Source organism: Mus caroli, chromosome 6 (assembly GCF_900094665.2).
Source record: "Mus caroli chromosome 6, CAROLI_EIJ_v1.1, whole genome shotgun sequence".
NCBI lineage: Eukaryota > Metazoa > Chordata > Mammalia > Rodentia > Muridae > Mus > Mus caroli.
The window spans coordinates 102,990,511-103,015,412 of NC_034575.1; the positions used below are offsets into that span (position 1 = coordinate 102,990,511).

At 41.5% G+C, this 24,902-nt stretch overlaps 1 protein-coding gene across 1 annotated transcript in view; it reads left to right on the plus strand.

Annotated features, from left to right (window-relative positions):
• Positions 1-378: 378 nt before the first annotated feature.
• The window catches only part of Lrrn1 (leucine rich repeat neuronal 1), a 37,710-nt gene continuing 13,186 nt past the window's right edge, over positions 379-24,902 (plus strand). The window contains exon 1 of the mRNA XM_021165408.1: positions 379-896. The gene's annotated coding sequence lies outside the window, so the exon portion shown is untranslated. The remainder of the gene's footprint in view (positions 897-24,902) is intronic.

Genomic DNA, 24,902 nt, shown 5'->3' on the forward strand with positions numbered 1-24,902 from the left:
CTTAAAACTCCATTGCAGTCCCATGGAGACTATGGCGTTCCTACAAGGGTTCTTCCCCTGTCCTTGTCTTCCTCTCCCAGTCACAGTCTTTCGTTCCTATTTAAAAAAAAAAAAAAAGAAAGAAAGAAAAGAAAAAGAAAGAAAAAAGGAGTGGCTCTCTGCTCCCTGCAGCGGCTGTAGTGGCATTGCAGCGATCTGGCAGGCCCAGGGTGGCGGGCCCGAGCTGCCCCTTTGTTGGGCGGGCTACAGATGGTGCCCCAGCGCGGGACTGCGCCTAGGCGGGCGTAGCGGGCGGGAGGGCGGGAGGGGGGAGGCCGAGAAGGGGGTCGGGCGGGAGGGGAGGAGACGGCTGAGCAGCCAATCGGCGCGCAGCCCATCAGCTGACCGCTTTTGCTTACACCAGGTGCACGCCGGCTGCGGGGAGCACAAAGCGGGGCGCACGGAGGGCGCGGGCAGCAAGCCGTGGAGCCAGGCGAGGGCCGTGCGCCCCGGTTTGCAGCGCTTGCCGGGCGGGGACCGGGGCCCGCGGCGTCCTCCCAGGCAGCGGCATCCTTGCCACCGCACTCCGAGGAGCCTCCGGCGCCTTCCTTGAGACCGATCCTTCGTTGCCCCGCCCTCTGCACCCCATTTCTTCTACCCTCTTTCCTATTCCCGCCTGTCTCTACCACGACCCCCAAGAACGCGATTTAGCCCAGCCCCGCGCAGCAGCTGTTGCTCCCGGGGCTGTCTCGCCTTGCATCTTGGTGCTCTGCTGGGGGTCCCCCAAGGAGCCAGTGCGCGCTGCGGGCTGGGTGGAGGCGCTGCTCTGCCGGTCCTCATCCTCCGGCTAGTGGCTGCTGCTGCCACCACCACCCGCTCCGTGCGCACCCCAACACCCCTGTCAGCCCAGCCTTAGGGTAAGTGCCCGGACCAACTGGGCCGCAGCAGGAGGTGTGGGAGGCAGCGGGAGGTGTGGGAGGCAGCAGGGAGGAAGTAGGGACAAACTTGGCAGCTTGGCGGACCCTACAGCGTTTGAGAAACCTCGGGATAAGATCTCAGGGCTAAGGGGAACAAGGGGGCGCGGTTTCTCGAGCAAGGAGGAAAAACGAAGTCGGGAAAGGAGAATCTACCGATCACCCTCTTGCCTTCAAAATGAAGCAGGGCGAGCAAGAGCAATAGTTGAGAAGAAAGGCCAGATAGAAATGGGCAAAAGGCAGTGACTGGAGCTGAGGCCCCAGGATCTCAGGGACCCATCAGAGGGGGAAAGAGAGGCTTGGTGCTGTGATCAAGGGAAAGAAGCTGGGGGCCTGAGAAGAGAGCAGACAGAAGACCCAGGGAGTTGGGAATGGGGTCAAAAGGAAAGAAAGGTGGCAGGTTGTGGGGAGAGGAAAAGGTCTCGGCAGAGGCTACGATGTTAAGAATAAAGAGCAAGGAGTGTAATTAACAAAACACTGAGGATACTGAAGTCAGAGCATTGGGGAGAACATACTCAACTATTATGTGGTGCAAGGAGGAGAAAACTGTTTTGAGCCTAGAAGAGGAAGCTCCCTTAAGGAGGCTTGCTATAGACGTGGAAATTTCAGGGAAGTCTTGATCTTTTCCAGGCATTCTGCTCTGGGGTCAGTGACTAGGAAAGTTTGCCAGCGAGTGTCCTTTGTGCTGCAAGGAGAGGGGTGTGGGCTGCTGCCTACTGGTGCTTCCTAGGTTCCTGCGGTCACCGCTACCTCAGAGGGAAGTCCTTGGCTGGCTGGGTTCCCTCCCCTCCCCCCCCCCCCCCCCCCCACCGAAAGCCTAGCAGCCAAGAGGTGCCCTGCACACTGGGCAGATTGGAAAGTTCGTCCTGGGTCTTTTGCCGGACAGCAGGCACGGATGCGCAGGCTGGAAGATTCCGTAGTAGTACTTGCTCCAGAGGGACCTTGTCTGCGGTATCCACAGCAATAGCCTCAAAGCCAACTGAGCAAAGAGTGAGAGATCAGAGTGTAAACGCCTTCGAGTGCCTGAATCACGTAGGCAAAAGCTCCTAGATCGCATCCTGTCCTTAGTATGTTCATTCGCAGACCCAGATAATAAAACAAATGTGGATGCATTCAAATTTGCCAAGGAAACAACAACTGCTGACTTGGACTTTTTCCTGTAGGATCTTCTGAGTCTATCCTGTTATCTTGTTTTGTAGTTCAATTGACCACAGACATCTAGGCAATTAATATTACTCACGAATGATCATTACTTCATTTTTAAAAGGCAGAACTTGAGTGGAAAGTTCACGAAGATTTATACTTTGACCTGTATAAAGCGAGAGTCCAAGTGATATTACTGGCTCCAAGGCCCTGTGTGTCATGAAGTCTCTAATTTGCATGCAAATGTAAGGGGATCCTGGCAGATGTCTGGCCTCATCCATTCACATGAAGGAATTTGAAAAGACAAGGAGTCTTCAGTTAACAATAGACCTTAAGAACGTGGAATAAAGGCGCAGTGTGAGTTTCTCTGTTTGGGGACTCCATGGCTTGCTGATACCTTTATTCCCGAGCCAAAATTGTAGTGTGGTATTATATGGAAAGCCACATTGGCTCTTACCTGGCTGTAGATGTGCCGGCTACATATAGGGCCTGTTTCCCTGCAGGCGGTAACTTTAATCAATCCACTTCCAGGGCTTTGAAGTGATGTCTTCACAGACTTCGAAACTTTTAAAGTTCTTTTTCCTTTTCTTTGAATGATGTTTTGCCTTGGCCAACATTTTCTCCCTGCCCTGTAAGATAAGTAATGTAGGAACAGGCAGTTGTCACTGATCATCTGGAAGACCTTACTAGAATGGTCACTGTCCATTTAACCTCATTTGGGTTCCATAGGTGCTAAAGTTAGAGAACTGCAGGTGATGGGCATCCAATTCCAGCAAAGGAAATAGACCTGGTTCTGTGTGTGAGGGCGTCTCAGTACAGAACAGCGAGCAGAGGAAGTCATTCAATGGACTCCCAAAGCAAGGACCTTTCTGTCTTGTATAGTATGAGCCAGTCTGCTATGTTGTTCACCTCCTGATAGTGTTAAGACCAATGGAACAAAAGCAGGACATCCTGTGCTGCATCTGAGGCTTGCAGTCCTAACCCCTGACAAGCCAGCACCAGAAACTCTTCTTTTGTCAGTCCTAAACACTGTTGAAGGGAAAAAGAAGCGTATTCACGGAACAACGTTTGCCCCTGTGTTCCATATAGTCACCAAAGGAGACATAAAATATGACAGAAAGACCATATTACTTTGAGGGGCTTGGTTGGGAATAGGAGTGGACAACAAAAGTTGGCATGCTGTTTCCCATGTTTTCTGAAGTTGTTGTTATTATAATTATACTCTTGTCCAGTGTCCTTTATCTTTAAAGCCACCTACTTCACGTAGGAAAAAAAAAATGAATCGAGTCCAATCTGAGTGAGAAGTGTTATCTTGTGGCTTGGTGCATTTGGTGTCTAGAAGCTATGCAGAAGTCAGAAAGTAGCATTGGTATGCTGAGCTCTTCTGGGACTTTCAAACCTGGCATTGTTGTCCTCACGATGGAATTGAGGGATGACTAAAAAAAAAGTGAGAGAGAGAGAGAGAGCGATGGCTTTTCTGAGCCCACGTGCCCCTTTGTTGTAAAAATTATCACAGGATAGTTTTGAAATCAAACTAAGATGGCACAATATCACAGCCTTGAACTGTCAAACCATTGGCCTCCCTGGGAGAGATCTTTATTGCACAAGTCTCATGCAGGAAAGACGGAGTGAACATTCCTTTGTAAATAAAAGCAGTAAGGTGCTTATTAGAAAAGATTACTCTGTTAAATAAAAGAAACACAAGCCAGCGCCAACCACAGGCGGTAGTTCTAACAAAATAGTCATAGGTAGCTCCTGTGAGAGTCTGTGTATTAACAAGTAAGGCAAACATGAGAAAACTGCCCCTCAGCTTCTGTGTAGACTCTGATACTGCTGGACTCTTCAACTGAACTGTTCTATTACAAATATTCTCTCTCAGTGACATAGCCAGAGAATATAACATATTTAAAGATACTTCTAAGAAATAAATCTACCATTACAGTTATATTTCTTTCTCCTCTCGACTAACTATAAATAATCATCAATTATCATATTAGAGACTTTTATGTCACCTTAAATAAGCCATAAACTGTCTATAAAGTATGATACATTACAGGCATAGATACTGCTTTTACTAGGCTTTCATGGTTCTTTGTTGCAATTTCTTTTTCAGCTGCAAATAGTTATTCTCTGATTCATTCTGGCACTAATATAAGGCTGCTCCAATATTGTATTTAAGTTTTTAAAATTATTATGCTGAACATCTATTTTGGGTTAAACCAATCTGAAGATAAAGCTGCTTCCATTTTAGAATCATATTTTGGTTTCTGAGAACAATGGAAATATCTTTAACTCATGAATAGAGCTTTGATTAATATTTTATTCAGAATAAAATTAAAATTATATAGATGAAGTCAGAAAAACATGTAGTCTCTCTTGTTTTGGCTCGAAGAACAAAGGCTAAACTCAGTAAATTGCAAGATTTTAGAGAGCACAAGTGAACTATTTGCCATTAAAGTTTTAAATGAAGTTCACTTTAAAACATTCTCTCTCTCTCTCTCTCTCTCTCTGTCTCTCTCTCTCTGTCTCTCTCTCTCTTTCTCTCTCTCCTCCCTCCCTCTCACTCTCTCATATCTTTCATATCACCATTCTGGGTTTAGTTTGCATGTCTCAAGGAAGAGATATAGTCATAATAAATGGTTTATTGACCTTGTATGATTTTACCAGTTACTTGGTTGATAAATAGGCTATTACCAATTATACCTAAATGATTTGGTATGTCCTTCTTACCTTGCCAACTTTGAGATTCCTTAGTTGTAACATAGAGTATCTGGGCAAATGGGGTTGAAAGGACTAACTACCACAATCAGTCAGGATGATTGTAGAAGCTTTTCATCCAGTACCATTACTACCATAAAACATTTAACTTGGATGGAATTCTTTCACCCACTGAACTGAAATATGGCCCCTAAGAAGCAGAGAAAATAGGTGCTGACTTGGAATACACATCAGAGGTCCTGCTAACCCTAATTTTGGAGCACCTGTTAAAATTACAAATGCATTAGGTTAAGGCACTTAGTTTTGAGAGCTATGGAGTAGAGCCCTCTTTTCCAGTGGCTTCTTACTTTCCATTTACTCTCTTTCTAGCTTAGAGTCATGATGTTATTTGAAAGCTCTGATAACTGTAAATGAGTTGTAATCTCTGACCCAGGCTGTCTTAGCTCACGTCTATTATACTACAGTCAGACATGAACTCCACAGCTGTCACCTCATTTGTATATGAAACAGACACATTGGTGGCATTTTTGGGGGGTTACCATAGTTACATTAACAATGTACATGTGACATGACATCCTTCTATGTGAAAGGTTTTTGTGGCAGATATTTTGAAGCCCTGGAGTTAAAGTACAACTATTTAAAGTTTGAGGAACACATAAATTAGTGTCCCATTGTTCTCTGGAGCCACCTTGTCAATCACAGGAGGACAGCCTTCCTATAGCCATGTTCAGGAAAGGGCAATCAAGAGCCTTTACCTAATAGAGATTTCCAAGAGCACCATTGCTGGACCTCTGAAAAGGGATCAACTGTTGAATATTCATTTCAAAATATTTGGTTTTCCCATTTAGTACTGCCTTTTGTGAGCTAGCATATTAACATAGTCATTTTCAACTCAGAAGGGAAAACCTGCCCAGCCCCAATATCAGTGCCTATCACAGTAAAAATCTGAGATAGGAGAACAAATTAGTCTCTCTTTACTAGCAGTGAGCACAGTGTGAGGATCTTCATTTAGGACAACTAAAACAGCTTTGCAAAGAGAGAAAGGTGGCTTAATTGGTTTCATGTCTGTAATTTCCCCCTTTAGGAATAAAGAATATCATTAACCTGCATTGTTATATCACAATAGTAGTGAGTCTTCATTTGTATCCATCATAATCAGCATAATCAAGTACAGTGCACAGTCAGGAAAGCTCAGAGCAGTTCCCAGCTCTGATACTAATGCCAGGACGTATGACCTTCCTTGATGTATGATGTCCTGCAAATATCCTGATGCTTTCTATCCCTGTCACAGTGCTGTTGTAAAGGATCCAGGGAAGCTGCTAAATGCTTCTAGGATTGTTACTGCAAGGACCCTGCTCCGATGCTGTGATTTTTTTTTTTTTTTTTGATAGCTAATGGTCAAGAAAACAACAGCACCTTTTTCCTACAAGGTGATTTTTTGGTCTTTAGCCCTACAGCTAAGCTAGTTATTGTTGTTCTTCTTCTTATTGTTCTTGTTCTTGTTTTTCTTTTAAAAAAATTTCTGGGGGTGTGTGGAGAGATGGATCCAAGGTTAAGATCACTGTTTGTTCTTGAGGAAAACCGCAGTTTTCCGATTAAGTCCCCAGAACACATGCGGTGGCTTACAAGCACTTATAGCTCCAATGTCAGGGGACCTGATCCCATTTTTTGACCTCCATGGGCACCAAGCACATTGGTGGTGCACATATATACATGCAGGTAAAATACCCATAAACCTAAGTTAAAACAAACTTATATAATCTCCCCCAATATTGATAGCTTCATACTCCCTGGCATGAGAGACCCTTTTAGGGGCAAGAGTTTGAAGGAAGAAATAGGAAGCTGGCTATGATTCCTAAACATCAGTTCACCTGATGAGTACAATCTGAACACTAGGTACATGCAAGATGTCATGTTAGGCCCTGAACCCAAGTAAAGATACAGCTCATATATCAAAATCTAGCACAAGTGTCTTGTGTCTATCAGTCATTGTAGTCATTGGTACTTTTCAGTGCCCAGAATGAAAAAGATAGTCTTAGCAGATTTCCACTAGTGGCAAGCTCCACACATATACACGGGGTATCTGGAAAATTGTTCAAGTCTATCTTTAAAACAATTGAAAGCATTTAGTGTGAAGAAGCCAAAGGTGGTAAGCATTCTGAAATGCTTAAGTTGGTCTCCTTCAATGAAGATTTTTACCTGATCTGACATCAATAGGACCCTGAATGTGAAACCATCTTCTCATAGACTTTGCCTCTGCCTCCACTGAACTTATATCCAACTGGGATTCCAGAAAGGACCCTGACAAGTGAGCAAAGTGTACTGTGGAAGTTCACGATGTATTTTAATTCATATAATTGCGGCCAGAAAAGGCTTTGCGAATCACACCAGTTAATGTGAAGAATGAGGTATCATCAGAAACAGGGATGCAAAAGATAGTTTGAAGTCTAGTTCCATTGAGTGGATATAGCACAGGTTTGCTTGAGGAAAGGCTCCCTTAGTGTATGAAGAACTGCAGACTGGAGACTGCTTGTTTGCTCCTTATAGGACTCTAAGTACTCAGTGTGTCTTGTAAACACACGAGGTACAAAATAGAAAGTCTATAGCAATAAGTAACACAGCAAAAGCTTGCATAGAGGGAAGATATGGCTGAGTTGAAAATAAAAGCTAAGAATGCCTCATGTCTTTGAACTTTAAACTTTGCACGATCATAAAATTCATCTCACTTGACATGTGACAGTTGGAAATGGTAAGTATCATCATTCTTCTTTTCCTCTAATAACTAAAGGAACAAGAACCATGAACAGTTTCCTTGTGATGCTGAGCAAGTCACTTAACATATCTCTATGATATTTTTCTGTAAAAGAACAGGGTTTGCTTCTTAGCCCTGGTTGAAACTGTCTTTAAGGTAGCATGGTGAGTGAAGGAAGCGAGAAGATCCAAGGCTCTCTGCTTCTTTCATGCCCACTGCCTCTTCCTCTCTGACTGTAGGACAGGTAACTCTATGAGGGTGACTCAGCACTCTAGCTCCTGGTTACCAAAGTCAAAAGCTGGGATGCTTTAGTGAAGAGGAATTAAGCAGAGGGATTTAAACTGGGTTACCACCCCCTGCAGAGGAATGGGGGCTGGGGATGTCACTTTCTAAGGTCTTAAGCTGACCACAGCAGCTTAAAAAAAATACCAGGGATAAATTGGCAAGAAAGCTTGTAAGAGAATGACAGCAGAGTTAGAAAATGAAGAAAAAACAAAGAGAGGATGACCTACTGAGAAAATGGGCAATGATCTGGGGTGTGTGTGTGTGTGTGTGTGTGTCTGTGTGTCTGTGTATGTATGTCTGTGTGTGTATCTGTGTATGTCTGTGTCTGTGTGTGTGCACGTGCTCACACACACTTGCAAGTGTGCCCTCCTGTGCACCCATGCCATAAAGTGTGGAAATAAGACAACAACTTTAAGAACTCAGCCCTCCTTCTATGATGTAGATCCCAGGGACCAAACACCACCCAGATGCTAGAAGAACTGCTTCAACTTGTACATAATAACCTGAAGAAAAGGCCAGAGCCCTGGCAGCAGACACCTTTATATGCTAGGCCATCTTGCTGGCCTCAGTAATGTAGCTTTCTGGATTTGATTGTTTCTTTTCCTGGGCAGGAGTAGTTCAGTTTCTTATGAGAAAATGATGACCAAGATGTGCGTGAATGCACCCGAGTGCGTTCATATGTATGTACATACACACACAGAAAGAGACAGAGACAGAGAGAGAGAGAGACAGAGATTGCATACTTAAAAGCTTATGCCTTTTCATTTCCTGTTCGTAAGACTAGCACATCAAAGTGAGTTTTGAAGAGAGCTTTCTTTCAAGGCCGTAAAGGTATATTGACCCTTTGCTTCTCTTGGATACGGTAATGTTTTCTTGGGAGAAGAGAGCTAAGCTATATGGTCACTCAAAGCTTTATGCATTCTCTGTGATACACACAATCTTAAGTAAGATTACATAGAATTTCTGTCACATCCTGAGAGTTCCGAGGCACTGCTAAGGGAATCTACATGAACTCATCAGACATGAGTTATGGAATCTGCATTCTCATTAACTCACCTGGCTATCACAGAACAACCGAGAACAATGAACTGGATTTCTGTGTCTTGTTATTGCTGATTAGGGTGCTGAGTGCCCAGGACGACAGGCAAGGCTCAATCCTCCAGAGGACCAGTTAACTTTGCTTTACTCTGTGGGGACACAGCTAACCTCCTCATGCACTCACAAGCTCATCATTTCTCACCCAGGAGGCCAACTGAGTCTGCAGAGATATTTTCAGGAAAGCACGAAGTTTTATGCACAGATTTTCCATATGGAGTGTTTTTCTTTTCATATACGAAGGATAGCACTGTCAAAACAGACACCATCGTGAAGAAGTTTCCAAATGGCTTCGTTCTCGCAGCTGAGCACTAGAATGAGAGATTGGGTCTATGCAAATGAGATGCTTAGTAACTGGAAGGAAAATATTACATAGGGCTCCTAAATTATATCCCCAGAGTCCATCATTTTCCCCAACACACAGGGTAGTAGGAGAATGATAATAATCTCCAGTACTAGTTCTCAGCTTTCTGCACTGTACCAGGAGAAACCAGAAACACTTTATATACAATAACTTTTTTACAACTGTCACATAGATTGTTTGACACTGTCATATAGATCCTTACTTTATGGCTCTTTGAGCAACAAAGGCAGAAAATGCTAAATAACTTGCCTGAAGCAACACTAGTGCAATCTTAATACATATTTGTTGGATGAGGGGATGAATGGATGGATGGATGGATGAATGACTGAGTTAGGTTTTTGAGGAGAATTCTTTATTACAATTATAGCATTTCTACTTTCTAGCCTAGCATTTTAAGACCCTCTTCTGTGACTTACAGGGCTGGTGAGAGGCAGAGTCAAGATATGAACCTGGCTCCATCTCACTATAAATCTTTACACGGGAAGCTCTTGATATATCTCTCCCTCTTTAGTTTGCAGCTCTAGAGCAAAATACTAGACTAGGTGAACTCCAGTAGCCTATCTATACTCTACAGTATTCTATAATTTCACATAAAGTAACACTTAAATAAAACAAAATATTTTACTGCTTTTAATTTTCAAATCTAGTTTCATATTTTACTTACCTAATAACTATTGAACTGTCTTTTAAAATTATATTGAGATTACTAACCACGAATTTTTAAACTACACCTAAAGTAATTGGAATGGATGAAAATGCATCTTTGAAGATTATGTTCTTCTGATCATTATCACAGTGTATATTGTTGTATAATCACTGACTCAATTTTGGTTTCTCAAAATTGGCAACTTAGGGGATAGAGGATGACTCAATCGGTAAAGTGCCTGCTGTATGAACATTAAGACCCAAGTCTGGATCCCAAACTTCTTGTGATCCCAGAGTGGGGATGGCCAAAATACCGGGATACCTGGAGCTTGTTGGCCAATCATTCTAGCTCAGCCAGTGAGCTGCATTCTCAGTGAAACGGCTGCCTTAGAAACTAAAGTGGAAACCAACAGAGGAAGACATCCAATTCTGACCTTTGACCTCCACATTTATATGCACACCACAAGAGCATACATTCTCCCACCCATTTACACATACGCATGATCATGTACACACAGACACCAACAACCAAACCATTGAAGGCACGGTTCTGTTACATGTAGAAAAGGCAGATATAAAGTATTTAACACTGAAAAAGATTACTGTGTTTAACATTTGCAGAGGTAAGTTGTGGAATCTTGGGGAAGAGTGTTAAATGATTTTTCCCAGAGCTTCAAGCTGTGAGCAGTGTTTAAAACAACTACCTGAGCTGTTTCTAAAGACTGTACTCACTTAAGGTGCCCCACAGTCATAGTGACACATCAGAACAGCATGCCAGTCAGTGCAGGAGTGTTTCAGGATGTACAGCCCAAAGTCAGTAGGGTAGGTGCAATAACAATTTTTGGAATTAGGAAAAAATAAGTTTAAAACAATCTACGAGGCTTGGAGGTACTTCCTTGAGCCTGGGTATCCCCATCTGCAAAATCGGGATTGTAATGGTAAAACCTGCCTTGTACCACCAATGTGCATACAAAGCCCTTCTCTTAGTGCACAGTAAATGGTCTTTAGTACATAGTAGCAGTGCATAGAAGAGGGATTATGCCACAACTGACCTTTCTGCTTTCTATATGTCTGCATTCTTAGGATGCTAATTCTGAGACAATAATTTAAGGGTCAAGAAGTTTCAGAATAGGTGTTCTGTGAAGTCACTAGCTTACAAGGTTGGCACTTTTTGTTGTTGAGCATAAGGGCACTTTACATTTAAGAACTGTCAAGTAGATGCATACATTCAATCCTTTGTTGTTATTATTTTCAGATCATATCTTGTGCTAGTCCATTTCCTGTAGCTATAACAAAATACCCTGGGCAGTATATTTAATAAAGCTGATTTGGCTGATGACTCTGCTGACTGGAAAGTCCACATAGCACAGTGGGGTCATTTACCACACTGTGGTCCACCCGTTGTGTTATAAGATGCAGGAAAACCCTCCATGGACACTGTTATAAGTAAACAAGGACGTCAGACAAGTGGGGCAGGGAAGTGAGCTTGCTTCAGAGCAGTCATTTCACTGGAGTCTGGTTAACTTCACAGCCTCTCCAGTTACAGCTAGCAGATCTTCATTGGCACCTGATGGGGGAATCTGAAATATCGTCTTTGAATTCTGTGAGAGCCGCATATATATTGTCTTGTTTATCTCATAAACAGGTCGTCTGTTTGATAGTGGGTGAATGTACTGGTCATTGGTGAAATTTATACACACTCTTAGCTCTTGGTCTTGTTCACAGATGGTTACTTGCCTACCTCTGGAGGCTAATGAGTAGGATTTTCTAAGTATGTAGAGAGGATCATGCAGCAACATGAAAGTTAGGTATTGTAGATGTGGGAGTGGGGGAGAAAAAAGAAAAAGCCCAACATGCCGAGCGTGTGTCAATAAATCGAGAAGAACAGGAACTCTTAGCCTTGTTTCCCCCTAGTCTGAGTTACTCATGCTGCCTTTGCTTTTCTTGAGTCTCCTCCTTGTTCTCGCCTCACTCAAGTATAGGCCATGCTGTTAATTTAAGATTATTTATTTATATCACTGTAACACAGTCGCTACCACACAGCTCCATAAGGGAAAAGCCCACAACTTAGTCTCTGGTTCCTGGCACCCGTAAGAGTACTTGGCATAGGGAAAATGCGCTCAGCAAATATTCAGTGAGTAGAAGAGATGTCCATAGCGTGTCTGTTTCATTTTGCCAATGCTGCATCTTTAAACCATGTTGAGGTATTTCCTCTGTCCTCAGATAGAAGATAAGTCCTTCATATGCCTGCATTACACTCAGATGTTAGGGTGCGTGTCTCTCTCAGAGAGGTTGTTAAAGAACATTGAACTCAATTTGAGAAAGCTTTCATGATATTATTACTAAAGAATGTCATTAATCCAGGCATTCATTACATGAACATACAATTCAGAGTTTCTCTTAGGAAGGCAATGTGTGGGATATGTAAAATTACACAGTATTATTTCTATCCTAAATGAGCTTCCAGACTCAAAGAGATATAGCGAGTGGAAGCAAGGCAAAATAATTAAGTGACCCTCAGTCAATGCTCTTGAGCAAATCAAATAAAACAGAAGATGAAGCCAGATGCATTTAGGTTTGCCTCTCCCCTATAAGACATACTGGCTGTGCAGTCTTGGTTGGTTTTAAAGACTGCTTTTTTTCTCCACCCTCTCTCATCTGCAGATAGGAGTATATTTGGGAAAGGACTTGGAACAGTTCTCAGAACCTGACAGTCTGCAGTTCAGTCATTTGGCAAACAGTGACAGCACCATTTGTGAGCAGATTCTCTTTTTTTCCCCCCATAAGATGGGGATACAGTGGCAAGCAAAGTGGTTGATCCAGTCTGCCTTCCCATGTGGAGTTTGCCAGCTGCTGGAAGAGAAAAGCAGCGATCCATCCATTACATATGTAAATATGAGAGCATGGCTGTATTAAGTCCAGTGAACATGGGTCCTGAAGAATATGACCTAGTGATGTTTAAGAGAAGATCTCTCCAAAGAAGCAATCTTTGAACAAAAGCCTGTAGGACTATTAAGAGCTACCCAGGCAAAGGGTGTGTGGATCAGGGAGAGCTTTGCCAGTGAAAGCCCAGAGGTGAGAAGGAGCTTGGTGGGCTTGAGGAGCAGGAGACAGAATAGCATGACGGAAGACCAGAGATGGCAGAGCTGGTGTGAAGAACCGGAATAGAAGGGTTTGAGGACATTGAGAAGAGGTGGGGCTGGGGATATGGCTCCACAAGCATGGGGGCCTGAGTTCAGATCCCTAGCACCCATGGCAAAGCCAGGCATGGGACAGTTGTGCAGTCCTGTAACCCTAGCACTGAGAGGCAGAATAGGTGTGTCTTGTGGGCTGTCCTCAATAGCTTAATCAGTGAACTCATGGTTCTATCAGTGACCCAGTCTCCAAATTCAAAAGGTGGAGGGAGAGTTGGGGGAAGACACTCAAATGTCAGTATCTGGAAGCCAACATGCATGCATGAGTGTGTGTATCTGTGAACAGGAATACACACATGCAACAACAACAACAATTAATAATAATAAATAAAATGGATGGTGTGTAGTCCTGGGAGGGGAAAGAGCAGAAGGCTTGAATTGCTTTGTAACAGAATAGCATGGACTCCTTGCTGGCTGTCTCATGCCAGTGTCTGACATGTGTGTTATAGCATATGTCCTGATCTAAGTATAATGGTCACAGGGGTTGGGGGTTCTCTCCTGTACTATGTGTGGCCTTGGGTGTATCAATTAATTTATCTGAATCTTATCAGGAAACAAACCATAGCATATAATTAAAAGAATAAAAAATAAAAATGAGTGCCAAATGTAGCAGTATCTTATAAGTTAGCTTTCTACTTTTGACTTATTTTCATGGCCATCTTACCCCTTTCTGTTGTACTTTCCTTTTCGTATAGCTGAGTTAACTGACAATCTAGCACCTATGTTGCCCCTAACTTTCCTCTGTGAAAGTTGCATGCAAACTACCTTCTCCTCAGCACTAATGACCACAGGTATTCATTAGAGATTTGTCCTTAGTGATAAGGTCTACTCCCCTGCTTAATCCCTCTCACCATGGCTCACAGCTCTCATTGTCACACTGAATGAGGAAGTAATCATTTGCCCCCATAATCATTTTATCATCACTGCTGTATCTACTTATAACTATAATCAGATAGTGTCACCAAGTAGTTACCTTAAGAGATGGTAGAGATATAATCAGTGTGTGTGTGCATGTGTGTGTGTGTGTATGTACATGTTCATGAATATATAGGAGCAAAAGCTGGGAGGAAGCTATGCATGCACATGGGAATGCATGTGTGGGTACCTGCAGAGGCTACAGGTCGACCAGTTCTCTCTGCAATGTTTTAGATGGAACTTGTGACTCACCAGGTTGTCTAGGATAGTTGACCATGGAGGCCCAGGAATCCACCTGTCTCTGCCTCCCTGAGTGCTTGGATTACAAATATCCACCAACCACTCCTAGCTTTTAAACACTCAAGTGGATCACACTCTGGTCCTTGGGATTACAAGGCAAACACTTTGCTGACTGAGTTATCACCCGGTTTTTCCACGTCATTGTTTTTTAAGCAATGTTCAGTTATATTTTATATTTTTGCTACATGACCCCTTTTGCTACTCACCTTTTCTTCCCTTACACCCTGAAATCTTAAGGGTCCAGCCAGATACTGATGAAATAGCCTCCTATATTTCAATCTCAGTACTAAAAGTGAGAATAATTTCACTCCAAACTCCTTGTTGTCTTCACTCAAATGTCTGCTGGACCTTCTCACCCTGAGGTACAAGAGGAAATAGCAGTGTGTATATCCTGAATCAAGTGCATCTTTGTGGCAGAGTTTGCTTTCTGCATAAGAGGAACAACACTGTGAGCTGGCCCAGTGGGGATGGGTGCAGAGCAGGAGAAACCCGAACTATCATTTCCCATTCTCTGTCACTCCAGTGGAAACTCACTTCCAAAAATGTGCTCGCCTGGCTGTCTGCTAGCCTGGGACCCACCCTTATCACAAGTGGCCTCTGCATTTAATATCGCCTCCTTTATTCACATCTCGTCCACTGTAGTGCCTAATAGATGCTGCTGGAGTTGCATTCCCTTATACTCCTCAAATGTGGCCCTTTTTTGTTACTATCACTGCCACACCCCTGTTATTTTCCCTATCATGCCCAGGCCAGGTCTCCTTACATTTTTATTTAGCTTGTGTAGAGACCTATTAACCTCTTCCCAAAGATTTCTCTTTATTCTTGCTTCTTCCCCTCAACTTTGACATAGCTAGTAGATTGATCCTTATTAGAGAAATGATCCCATAGTTTCCCCAATAAGAAGTAAGTGAAAAATACCTTAGCAAACTCTTCAAAGCCCTTTGTTTACTTCTCTGTCTTGACTCCCATCCCTTTTGTGGCACAACCTAAATCCCACCCAGATGTTACATAATTCCTGGGCCATACAGTTATTCCAGGTGTCTGCTGTGGACTTTAACCAGTAGAGTGCTATTCACTAGTGAGCAGCTGACCCTCTTTTTAGATGCTCCAATTTGTAGGCTATTAGGCCACCAGGGTGTCTGTGGACTAGATTTGGAAAGAAGCAGTTAGCTCCAAAAACACTACTTCACACATACCTTCCCCTCTCTGAAGAACACTGTGCAGCTTCCTCCACTCCTCTGCTCCAGAAGCATTCCTCAGTAAACTGGGATGCATGGAGCACCTAATACGAGCACATGTTGGTGGTAATATTTATCAGTCCCAAATATTATACTAATTTGTGTGCTCCCTAGGTTTTGAGACATAAAAGCCACACAGCTACATGTTTGCATTCTTAGCCAACATGCTAGAATCTAGTACTGGATTCTCCAAGGGAGGGACCAATTTTCTGGGTTTCTTTTAAAATCCGCTGTTGTTATCCAATTTTAAATACAATTCTGAATAATATTAAACATTTATTCAGCCAGACTCCGTAATGCAAGCTCATAATCCAAGCACTTAGGAATCAAGGACCAGGAAGATCACAGGTCCAAAGCCAGCCTGGGCTACAGAATTAATTCAAAACAAGCTTGGAGAAATTTTGTATAAAAACATTTTAAATATAATGGAATATAGGTGAGTGACAGAGCACTTGTATATCATGTGCAAGGCTTCATGTTCAATCCCCAGCACCAGAGAATATATAGATGTTCATATATATGCATGTATGTGTATTCCTTCATTGTTGTAAGCATTTGAATTATTTGAATATCCCATAGTTTTGTTTGTCCTTAAACCTAAAATCCTGCAGAAAATTTGTAAGGTGCATAGTTATCATGGATTGTATCAGATGACAATGAAGTTTTTGGTGCAAAGCACCAAAACAAAGAGAATGAATTTTTGTAGTTAAGACAAGTCCAACTGTCCAGATGTAGCAATGTTTTCGGCTTGATACGGTTAGGAAGGAAGGGACAGAGGGATGGAAAGGAAACAGATACAGTGTAAATGTATGTGATTTCATACACAGTTCCTTTAAAATTCTTCCCCAATGTCTTTGTGTTGTGCCTGATTTTTTTCTGATTTTCACCCAAACCTGCTGAGGAACAAGATGAATTTGCTGTTTCTTTTCCAGTAATAGCTTGATCCGAAAAGTCTCATGAGATGACATGGTTGTTTCAGAAAAAGAAAGCCAAGTGCACATTGAGAATAGCAGAAAAAAGGAGATATTAGTCCAAATGGTATGTTGTTAAGAAAGAACCTTTTTATTTAAGAGGTAACTTTAGTTTTTGCATCATTGCTAAAATGACTTTTATTCTTAAAGTTCAAAATGTTAACTGTAATTTCTATTAGAAAACTAGGGGCTGAGTACGTAATAAAGATGATCTTCTAATAACACTGGGTTACTTTATAGTTTATTGCTTAAGAATTAGACTGGATATTCAAGGATGGTTATTCTTTTTACTTACAACTTAATAAAACTCATGAATTGAAGAGAATGCATGGGCAGCGTGATTTATAGTACCTGTGGGCATGTTAATGTTTTCAGCTGTTCCCTTGCACCGTCTGATTCGATAAGACCTTAGCTGCATAATGAAGGACCAGCCACTAAAGTGCTCTGGTGGGTTTATGGTGCCCAGGTCATCGGTGCTCTGAGCATTCTTGAGCACTGGACCATTAGTTTCAAATGCATATAAAGATGGGGGACACAGCTGTATCAAGGAGATGCTATAATAAGAAATGGTTTCAAATTCATGGAAGTAGTTTTCACCTGATTATAATTTGCTAAAAAAACAATTTAAAAACCTGATTAACAGAAATTCTCATTAACTAGATACCCCTTACACACACACACACACACACATACACGTCTACTTTTGCAACAAAAATGGAAACTTGTAAGAAAATAAATAACAAGGCCTCTAGTTAAATAAATATATCCATTAGGAATTCATTATCATCGTTTTAAAGAAAATTATGTTAAAAATAAACTTTAATGGAGAAGAAAGAAAATATTAAAGGTTGAAACTACAAGCTTTCTAGGAAACTTGAGCTAACCAGAAATTTAAATTTGCAAATTTCCCAAGCCTACCATTTTTGTAGATTTTACACTAAAAGTTAGATTTCTTTTATGTAATGAGTACAACACTGCAGTGTGTCCCAGTGTTCACTAAAATCCAGTTAGGTACATGAAGCTAGTATTTTATCACATGAAATACTAAAATCACAAAAGCTAGCAAACTTGGCTTAAACTCAACCCTTGTCCTATGGGAATTCTGACACTTCAATTAGTCATGGCTTTCTAATGAACAAACAAAGAAAAACATAGAACCAGTAGGTAAATGGGGAAATAAATGATAGGTAGGTAGATAAATGGAAGATAGATAGATAGATAGATAGATAGATAATAGATGAATACATAGGTAGATGATAGATCATTGAACCGGGGTTCTCCAAAGAAACAGAACCAATAGAGTAGGTCCCCCGCCCCCAACCATGTTCCTCCACACCAATGTCCCTCTATGGTTTTGGCCCTGCCTTCTGACTTTACCCATTGCAACACACGATTCCTCCCAGTTATAGGCATAGAGTTTCCTTTATTCACTCAATGTGATAAAGTCACACAGTTCTTCACATCCTATTAGACAAGTTATATAAAAATAGTTTAGAGGAGGCATTGGAAATTAAGTTTATTTTAAGAGTTCAGGGACAGCTGGCTTTGTTTTGCTGCTCTAAAATGTACAGCTCAGTGTGCTGGCTTCCACACAAGCCAAAGGACAACTGATATTCACCAAATACTGCTATGTTTTACCTTGACCAACAGAAGATTTTATGCGACACATACATATAATTTCATACATTTGACACTATCTATCTATCTCCTTACTTAGAAACAAGGGTCAATGTGTTGCAGACTGGCTATAAACTTATTTAGTAGCCAAGATCTATGAACTTCTGATCTCCCTGCCTTCACCTCCCTAGTGCTGGCATTGCCAGTATGCATCAGCACACCTACTTAATGCAGTGCTGGAGACAGAACCCAAGGTTGCATGAATGTGAAGCAAGCAATTTACCAACTACTCCAACCAAGCTATAGCCCAGGCACTCGCTTCAGATTTTAAAGGAACACTTCAGTGTGGAAGACATACATTCTTGACTTTTCTCTAAAGTTTAGAAATTTGAAATTTTCAAGTAGCCAGCCAGACTCTAGAGAATGATACTACATCAGAGATATGTCTCTATCTCATTAGATATGTCATTTTTTAAAAAAAGTTAAAATGTCAGATAACTGCTGGATTAAAATGATCGGAGACAGTGCAGAACCCTAGTAATGCAAAGAAATAAATGCAGTAAGGATTCTAAAATAAATATAAGCCTGGTGTATTTTATTGAGGAGAGTATTTTTATTACTACTACAGGCAAATCTTTAGTTCTGCCTTGGAGTGAAATCAAATCTGCTAAGGGAGATTTCTAAAGAAGTCTAAAGGAGGTGCTCAGCTTGGTGAGCATGTAGAACTCTATAGCATAGCATTAACAGACTGTACATGGCATTTTCTGTATCGACCATGGTGAATCTTGTATTGTCATAGGTTCTGCTATACTGTTGAGTGTTCAAAGGTATTGTAGCCATCTGCTCCATTGTCCCACTTATTTAATACAGCACAGGGAAAGCTGCATCCATGTCTAAACTATAACTAATGAGCAATATTCTATGAAGAATTTAAAGTAACAAAGCTGGCCCTTGCAGGCTCATTATTGTTGCCAAACTAAAGATGTGGCATATATTTAACATTGACTCAGGCTACTAATTTGAAAACAATTATTTCATGTAGACACATTACAAGATGAAAATTAAAATAGTCTGCAAAAGACTAAAATTAGTCAGTTTCATGATAGTTTTTAATATCATTGTTATTGCTAAAAGCAGCGATATAAACAGCACAGTTGTTGGTTTTGGTTCTGTTCTGTTTAGCCCCCTGTCAGTTCCTCAGTTCAATAATGTTAAATTGCTTCTTTAATTCAAGATATGCAAATAGCCCATTTCTTTCAATGGAATAACAAACCTTAATTGTACAACTGATTTAACCAGAAAGAAAAATAAAATATCTTTTGTCAGTCCTGATTTAAGAGTTTTCCAAGTTATATCTGGTATGTGGCTTTCAAAATGTTGGAAGGAATAGTTTAAGCATAGCCTGAGACAGCTCATAAATAATTGCTGGTTTCGCCATGAACTCCTTGGAAATAAAGGGGCAGGGGTCGTTGAGTTTACTGGAGCTCTTGAAATGAAGAACTGGGTTTCCCTATCTGTACCCATGAGAACCTCAGACAGTGCAGAGCACAGACTCCTTTCCTAATCCATAGTGTGTATTGGGAGAAGGCACACAAGAACAGTTGGTGCCTTAAGTATTAATAAAATGAGTATCATAGACAAGTAATTTAAATGGCCTCAAACTAATTATTATGTGTATTAAAACCACACATGTTATTGGTTCCCTAAGGCCAAAGTACCACACACTGGATGGTTTAAAACAATAGAAATTTATTGTTTCACAGTTATGGAGACTAGAGACCAAGATAAAGCTATTGCAGTGTCAGCAACCTCAAGCTAGCTTGCCCCTTCCAAGCTTCTGGGGATTTGGCTTGCAGATCCTCATAGTTAACATTATGTTCTCTGGCCTTTTCAACTTCGATCTTCCTTAATAGTGCCCTGGGCTCAGTAGGGGAATGTGCTTGACTCCAAACCTAAGCAGTCTCAATCCCCAGTACTCACAGAGTAGAAGTGACTCCACAAGATGTCCTTAGATATATACTTCTCTCTCTCTCTCTCTCTCTCTCTCTCTCTCTCTCTCTCTCTCTCTCTCTCACACACACACACACACACACACACACACACACACACACCACATTAAACAGTAAAAGCATTATGTTTAAAGAAAAGTAGTCATATTCACTTTGTAGCGTATCCCATTTCAATCTCACCTTTTCTTTTTTCTTTTCTTTTTTTCTTTATTAGATGCTTTCTTTATTTACATTGCAAATTTTATCCCTTTTCCTCATTTCTCCTCTGAAAACACCCCTATCCCATCTCCCCTCCCCTGCTCACTGACACACCTACTCCTGCTTCGCTGTCCTGGCATTCCACTACACTGGGGCATTGAGCCTTCACAAGAGCAAGGGGCCTTGCCTCTCATTGATGTCCCACAAGGCCATCTTCTGCTACATATGTGACTGGAGACATAGGTCCCTCCATGTGTACCCTTTGGTTGGTGGTTTAGTCCCCGGGAGCTCTGGGGGTACTGGTTGGTTCATATTGTTGTTCCTCCTATGGGGCTGCAAACCCCTTCAACAATTTGTATCCATTCTCTAGATCCTCTATTGGGGACCCTGTGCATCTCCAGAACCCATCTGGATGTAGTTGATCAAATTCCCATGAGGCAACAGAACTCACAGCCTATATAATGATCCCAGGTTAATGAACAGCTGGATTTGGAGAATGATGGCCAGGCTGTCTGTAATGGTAGTTGCTGGTCACATCTGGCTATTTAAACATAATTGAAGTCAAACAAAATAAAATAAAGCATAAACATTCCATTTCTTGTTCCCACCAGGCACATTTCAAGTACGGAATAGGTACTCAAGAGCAGCCATGCTGGGATATGTACATTCAGAATGTCTCTGTCATGGCAGGGAGTCAGTGTGTGATGGTACTGATGGAGCAGGGTGGTCACAGGATGGCAATTCTGATGTATGCTTCAGAGAACCAACATATTCACTCCTCTCTTTTGACATATGTTGTCTTCTAGCATCACTGGTATATATCACTGGTATATATGTATATCTTGTTCTATCTCATAAGACTATAAGCTCTTTCAGGGCAAGATCTGGTTCATGTTCCTGGCCCTGTAGCATTATAAATAATGAAGGTCTTTTTAACTGAATTCAGTCAGTCAGATTTGGTCAGTACCATCATGGTGGATGTACCGATGAAAACTGACACTGATTTCAGCAGAGACTGGAAGAAAAGGGTGGATTAGAGAGAGGATTTCTCTCAGTCACAAGTATGTGTGGATGGGGTGGAGCATGTCTGTACAAATTGAAAGAGGGATATTTGTTTGTTTGTTGTTTCTTTTGTAAGAAAATGTTTTAAGAGTGTCTGCGAGGTTAGAAAATGATTCCTTACTTCAGAGAGTCATCTTGTCTTTTCACAAACTTGCAAGCTAATCCCCTTAGTTTATGGCTTCCATCTAGAAGAGCTGAGATGTGGGTAGGAGATAGGGTGGGCTTCCATCTCTGCCTTCTGTTGTTAGTTTTGTTTTATGTTCTGTTTTTTGGTAGATGGGTAGAGAATGAAACTCGCTGACAACGTTATTTTTAACAATAACCAGAAATGTGAATGGTTTGTCCGTTATCCAACCACTCTTGCAACAAAGAGGCATATAAAGGCATTTTAACATAGTACATGCCGAGGAGACTTCTTTAAAGAAATTTCCTGTTGGTCTACAAAGTTGAAATCCTAAGTAACTAAAATGTGAAGATTTAATTAACATTTTATGACTTGTTTCTTATCTTCAAAATAAAGGCACTTTTGCAAATGCATTCTGAAAGTAGGAAGGGGAAGGGAGGGCTTTCAAGAGGCAATCTTTTTCTTTTCTTCTTTTTTTAAAATAACAAATACATTCTATATACATCACCAACAATTCAGGGTAATATCAAACTCCACAGAGCCACCGAATTTTTAATATTCCTAATACGAAACATTATTACTTGTTTTTGTGTGCATTGGTGCTTTTGCCTGAGGGATATCTGTGTAAGGGTCTCAGGTCCAATGGGATTGTAATTACAGACAGTTGTGAGCTACAGTGTGGGTGCTGAGAATTGAACCTGGGTCATTTGGGAAAAGCAGTTACTGCTCTTAACCACAGAGCATCTCACCAGTCCCCAAGAGGCAATCATAATTCATGGGAAGTTGGCAAGTTGACCTTTCCTGAGACCTGCCCAGGAAGACACTGGCTTATACCCATACATTATGATAAAGTTGATTTAAATTCTGGGAGTGGCCACATCCCCATCTTGAGTTCAATGGAAACTAAACTGGTTATGCTCTACAATTTTAATATTCTAGAAGTTTCTGGGGATAGAGAGCATTCCAGGCTTCTCTGTGGTTTGTTGAGATAAATCATCTGGGAGAAATCTGCATTGTCTTCAACACCCACCCCAACCCCAGTGCAAGAAACCCGTCTGTTGTACTGATAATTTTCAGTATGCCCATTCAGCTGATGCACAATTGGGGTAGGGCTCCTTTGGGAACATCAAATGCCCGTGGGAGGTGATGTCAGATGACAAGCTTTAAAGTCAAACGACGTTCTAATTGTATCTTTCCGAACAGACCACTTGGAAGCGCATGCCTGAGTCAGTTCTTTAGTGTCCCTACCCTCCTACCGTGTTATAAGGGAAAAATAGGTGCCAAGCAAGTGTCAGGTAGAAAAAGAGGAAAAGCTGTTCCAGATAATTTTTCAGGAGACACATTAATATGCTCGTAGGGGGGAGTAGACACTAACTAGTGTTTGCAGTGCTTGGACTTAGATCTTCTATAATGGTAACTCTAAAGGAAAATACGTTGTGGGAAACTTGCTTTATACCAAACACTGCTTAAGACATGTTCCTTCATACAGTTCTCACAACATGCACATGAGGCATAACTACACATGAGCTATAAATTTATCCTGCTGGCAGAGAAGGAAGCCAAGACCCAGGAAAGTGAAGTAATTTGTCTTTTGTGCCAATTTGTAGTGCTAGAGCATGAACCTAACTGTGCCCTCCTCTTGAGACTTCTCTGGATATTCTTTAAAAATAAACAACTAAGCTCAATTTTCTGAAGAAGCCAGGGCCAAGAGTCATAAGGGGCTGCCCATGTAGGTCAGAATCTGAAAGAAGCAATGCTCATCTAGAATCCTAGGATGGATCCTTCCCCATCATCTGCTTTCTGCTCAGCCTGAGTATCTGCAGGAAATAGACATGCGTACTCAGTTCAGAAGCAGAGTCAAACACGAGAGGGAAAAACTCGGATTGCTTAGACTTTGGTCCAGTACTGGAGTTCCACGGCTATAAACCTTATGCTACCTGAGAACTAGAGAGGACTTGGGGCTCCAGTAGCAGGAGGTCCTAAGCCCCCTATTCCATGACTCACTGATTCCTTAGACTTTGTTTCTGAAACACCAGGACCTTTAGACAGTATACTGTTGTTGCTGTTTCAGAACCTTATTAGAAAGAAGAGATTTGTATACTTCACAGATTTGAAGGATAGAATTTCAAGACTGGGCTTCTAGTGGAGACTCATGATGGATCATTAGAGACAGAAATGGTCATGTGATAGATCAGGAAGCAGAGGGTCAGGGGTCAGACTCAGGTTTTTAAACAATTCCTGAGAGCCAATATTTCTTTCTGAGGTCAGTACCCACAATGGCCTAAGACTCTCCCACCAAAACCACCTCTTAAAGATTAAAAATTCCTCTCAATATTACTGCTATGGGATTAAGCTACCAATGGATAAAAAAAAAATTGCAAACTGTAGCTAATGTTTTACTCTGTTTGTATTTTAGTCACTCCATACCATGCATGGGACATCCCTGAATTAAGGCTATTATAAAAGTTAGCTATGACATGTTACATTTCTCCTGAGGCTCTTCAGTCTTAAATCCATGCTTTTTTACCGCCCCCCCCCTCATTTTTCATATTCTCTTTAACTGTCTTTCATTTGAATTTCTGTGTCTTTACACATTTTGCAACACATGGGCAATCATCAATACAAATGTTTTTAATTTATGCATTTTGAAGATTAAACTTGTAATCTGGCTTTCCTTATATAAAACAGATCAACAATTATGATCAATTCTATGGTGTGCTTTTTTTTTTTTTAGAAAAAAAAAACAGCAATAAACATTGTTTAGCTGACCTGACTACTGTTTTTAAATTGTTGGCCATCTGCATGAATAACTGAGGTATCTACCATACTCCTGATTTTCCTAAGCAAATTAAAGGGGAGGTAATGGTGAGAGGGTTCAGAAACCACAAAACTATTGCTAATCTGGCTGTGGTATTTTTCATGTGTTACTAATACATAGTTGGTTAGTAGGACACTAAGGGCCAGTGACCTTCAAGATTGAGAATGAAGGAGAAGCAAAAGAACATGTACAGCCTTAGCATATGCTAAGTGAAGAAGTATGGAATTCAGGGCCAGTGAGAGGCCTTAGAGACATGGTGTTTGCCTCCAAGGTTGAGAACCTCAGTTCAGAGGCTGAAAATGAACCAATTTCTCTAGGTTGCTTTCTGATCCACACACCTACAGGATGGCATACCCCTCCCAAATCAATAAATGTAATTTATTGGTTTTTTTTTTTTAAGAAATAAAGAGGGGACGGCATTCTCTAAAAGGCAGGTGGCTGGAGCTTTGGAATGAAGTCAGAGTTCCTCTCCACATATGTGCCCTGAAAGGAAAGGTTGGT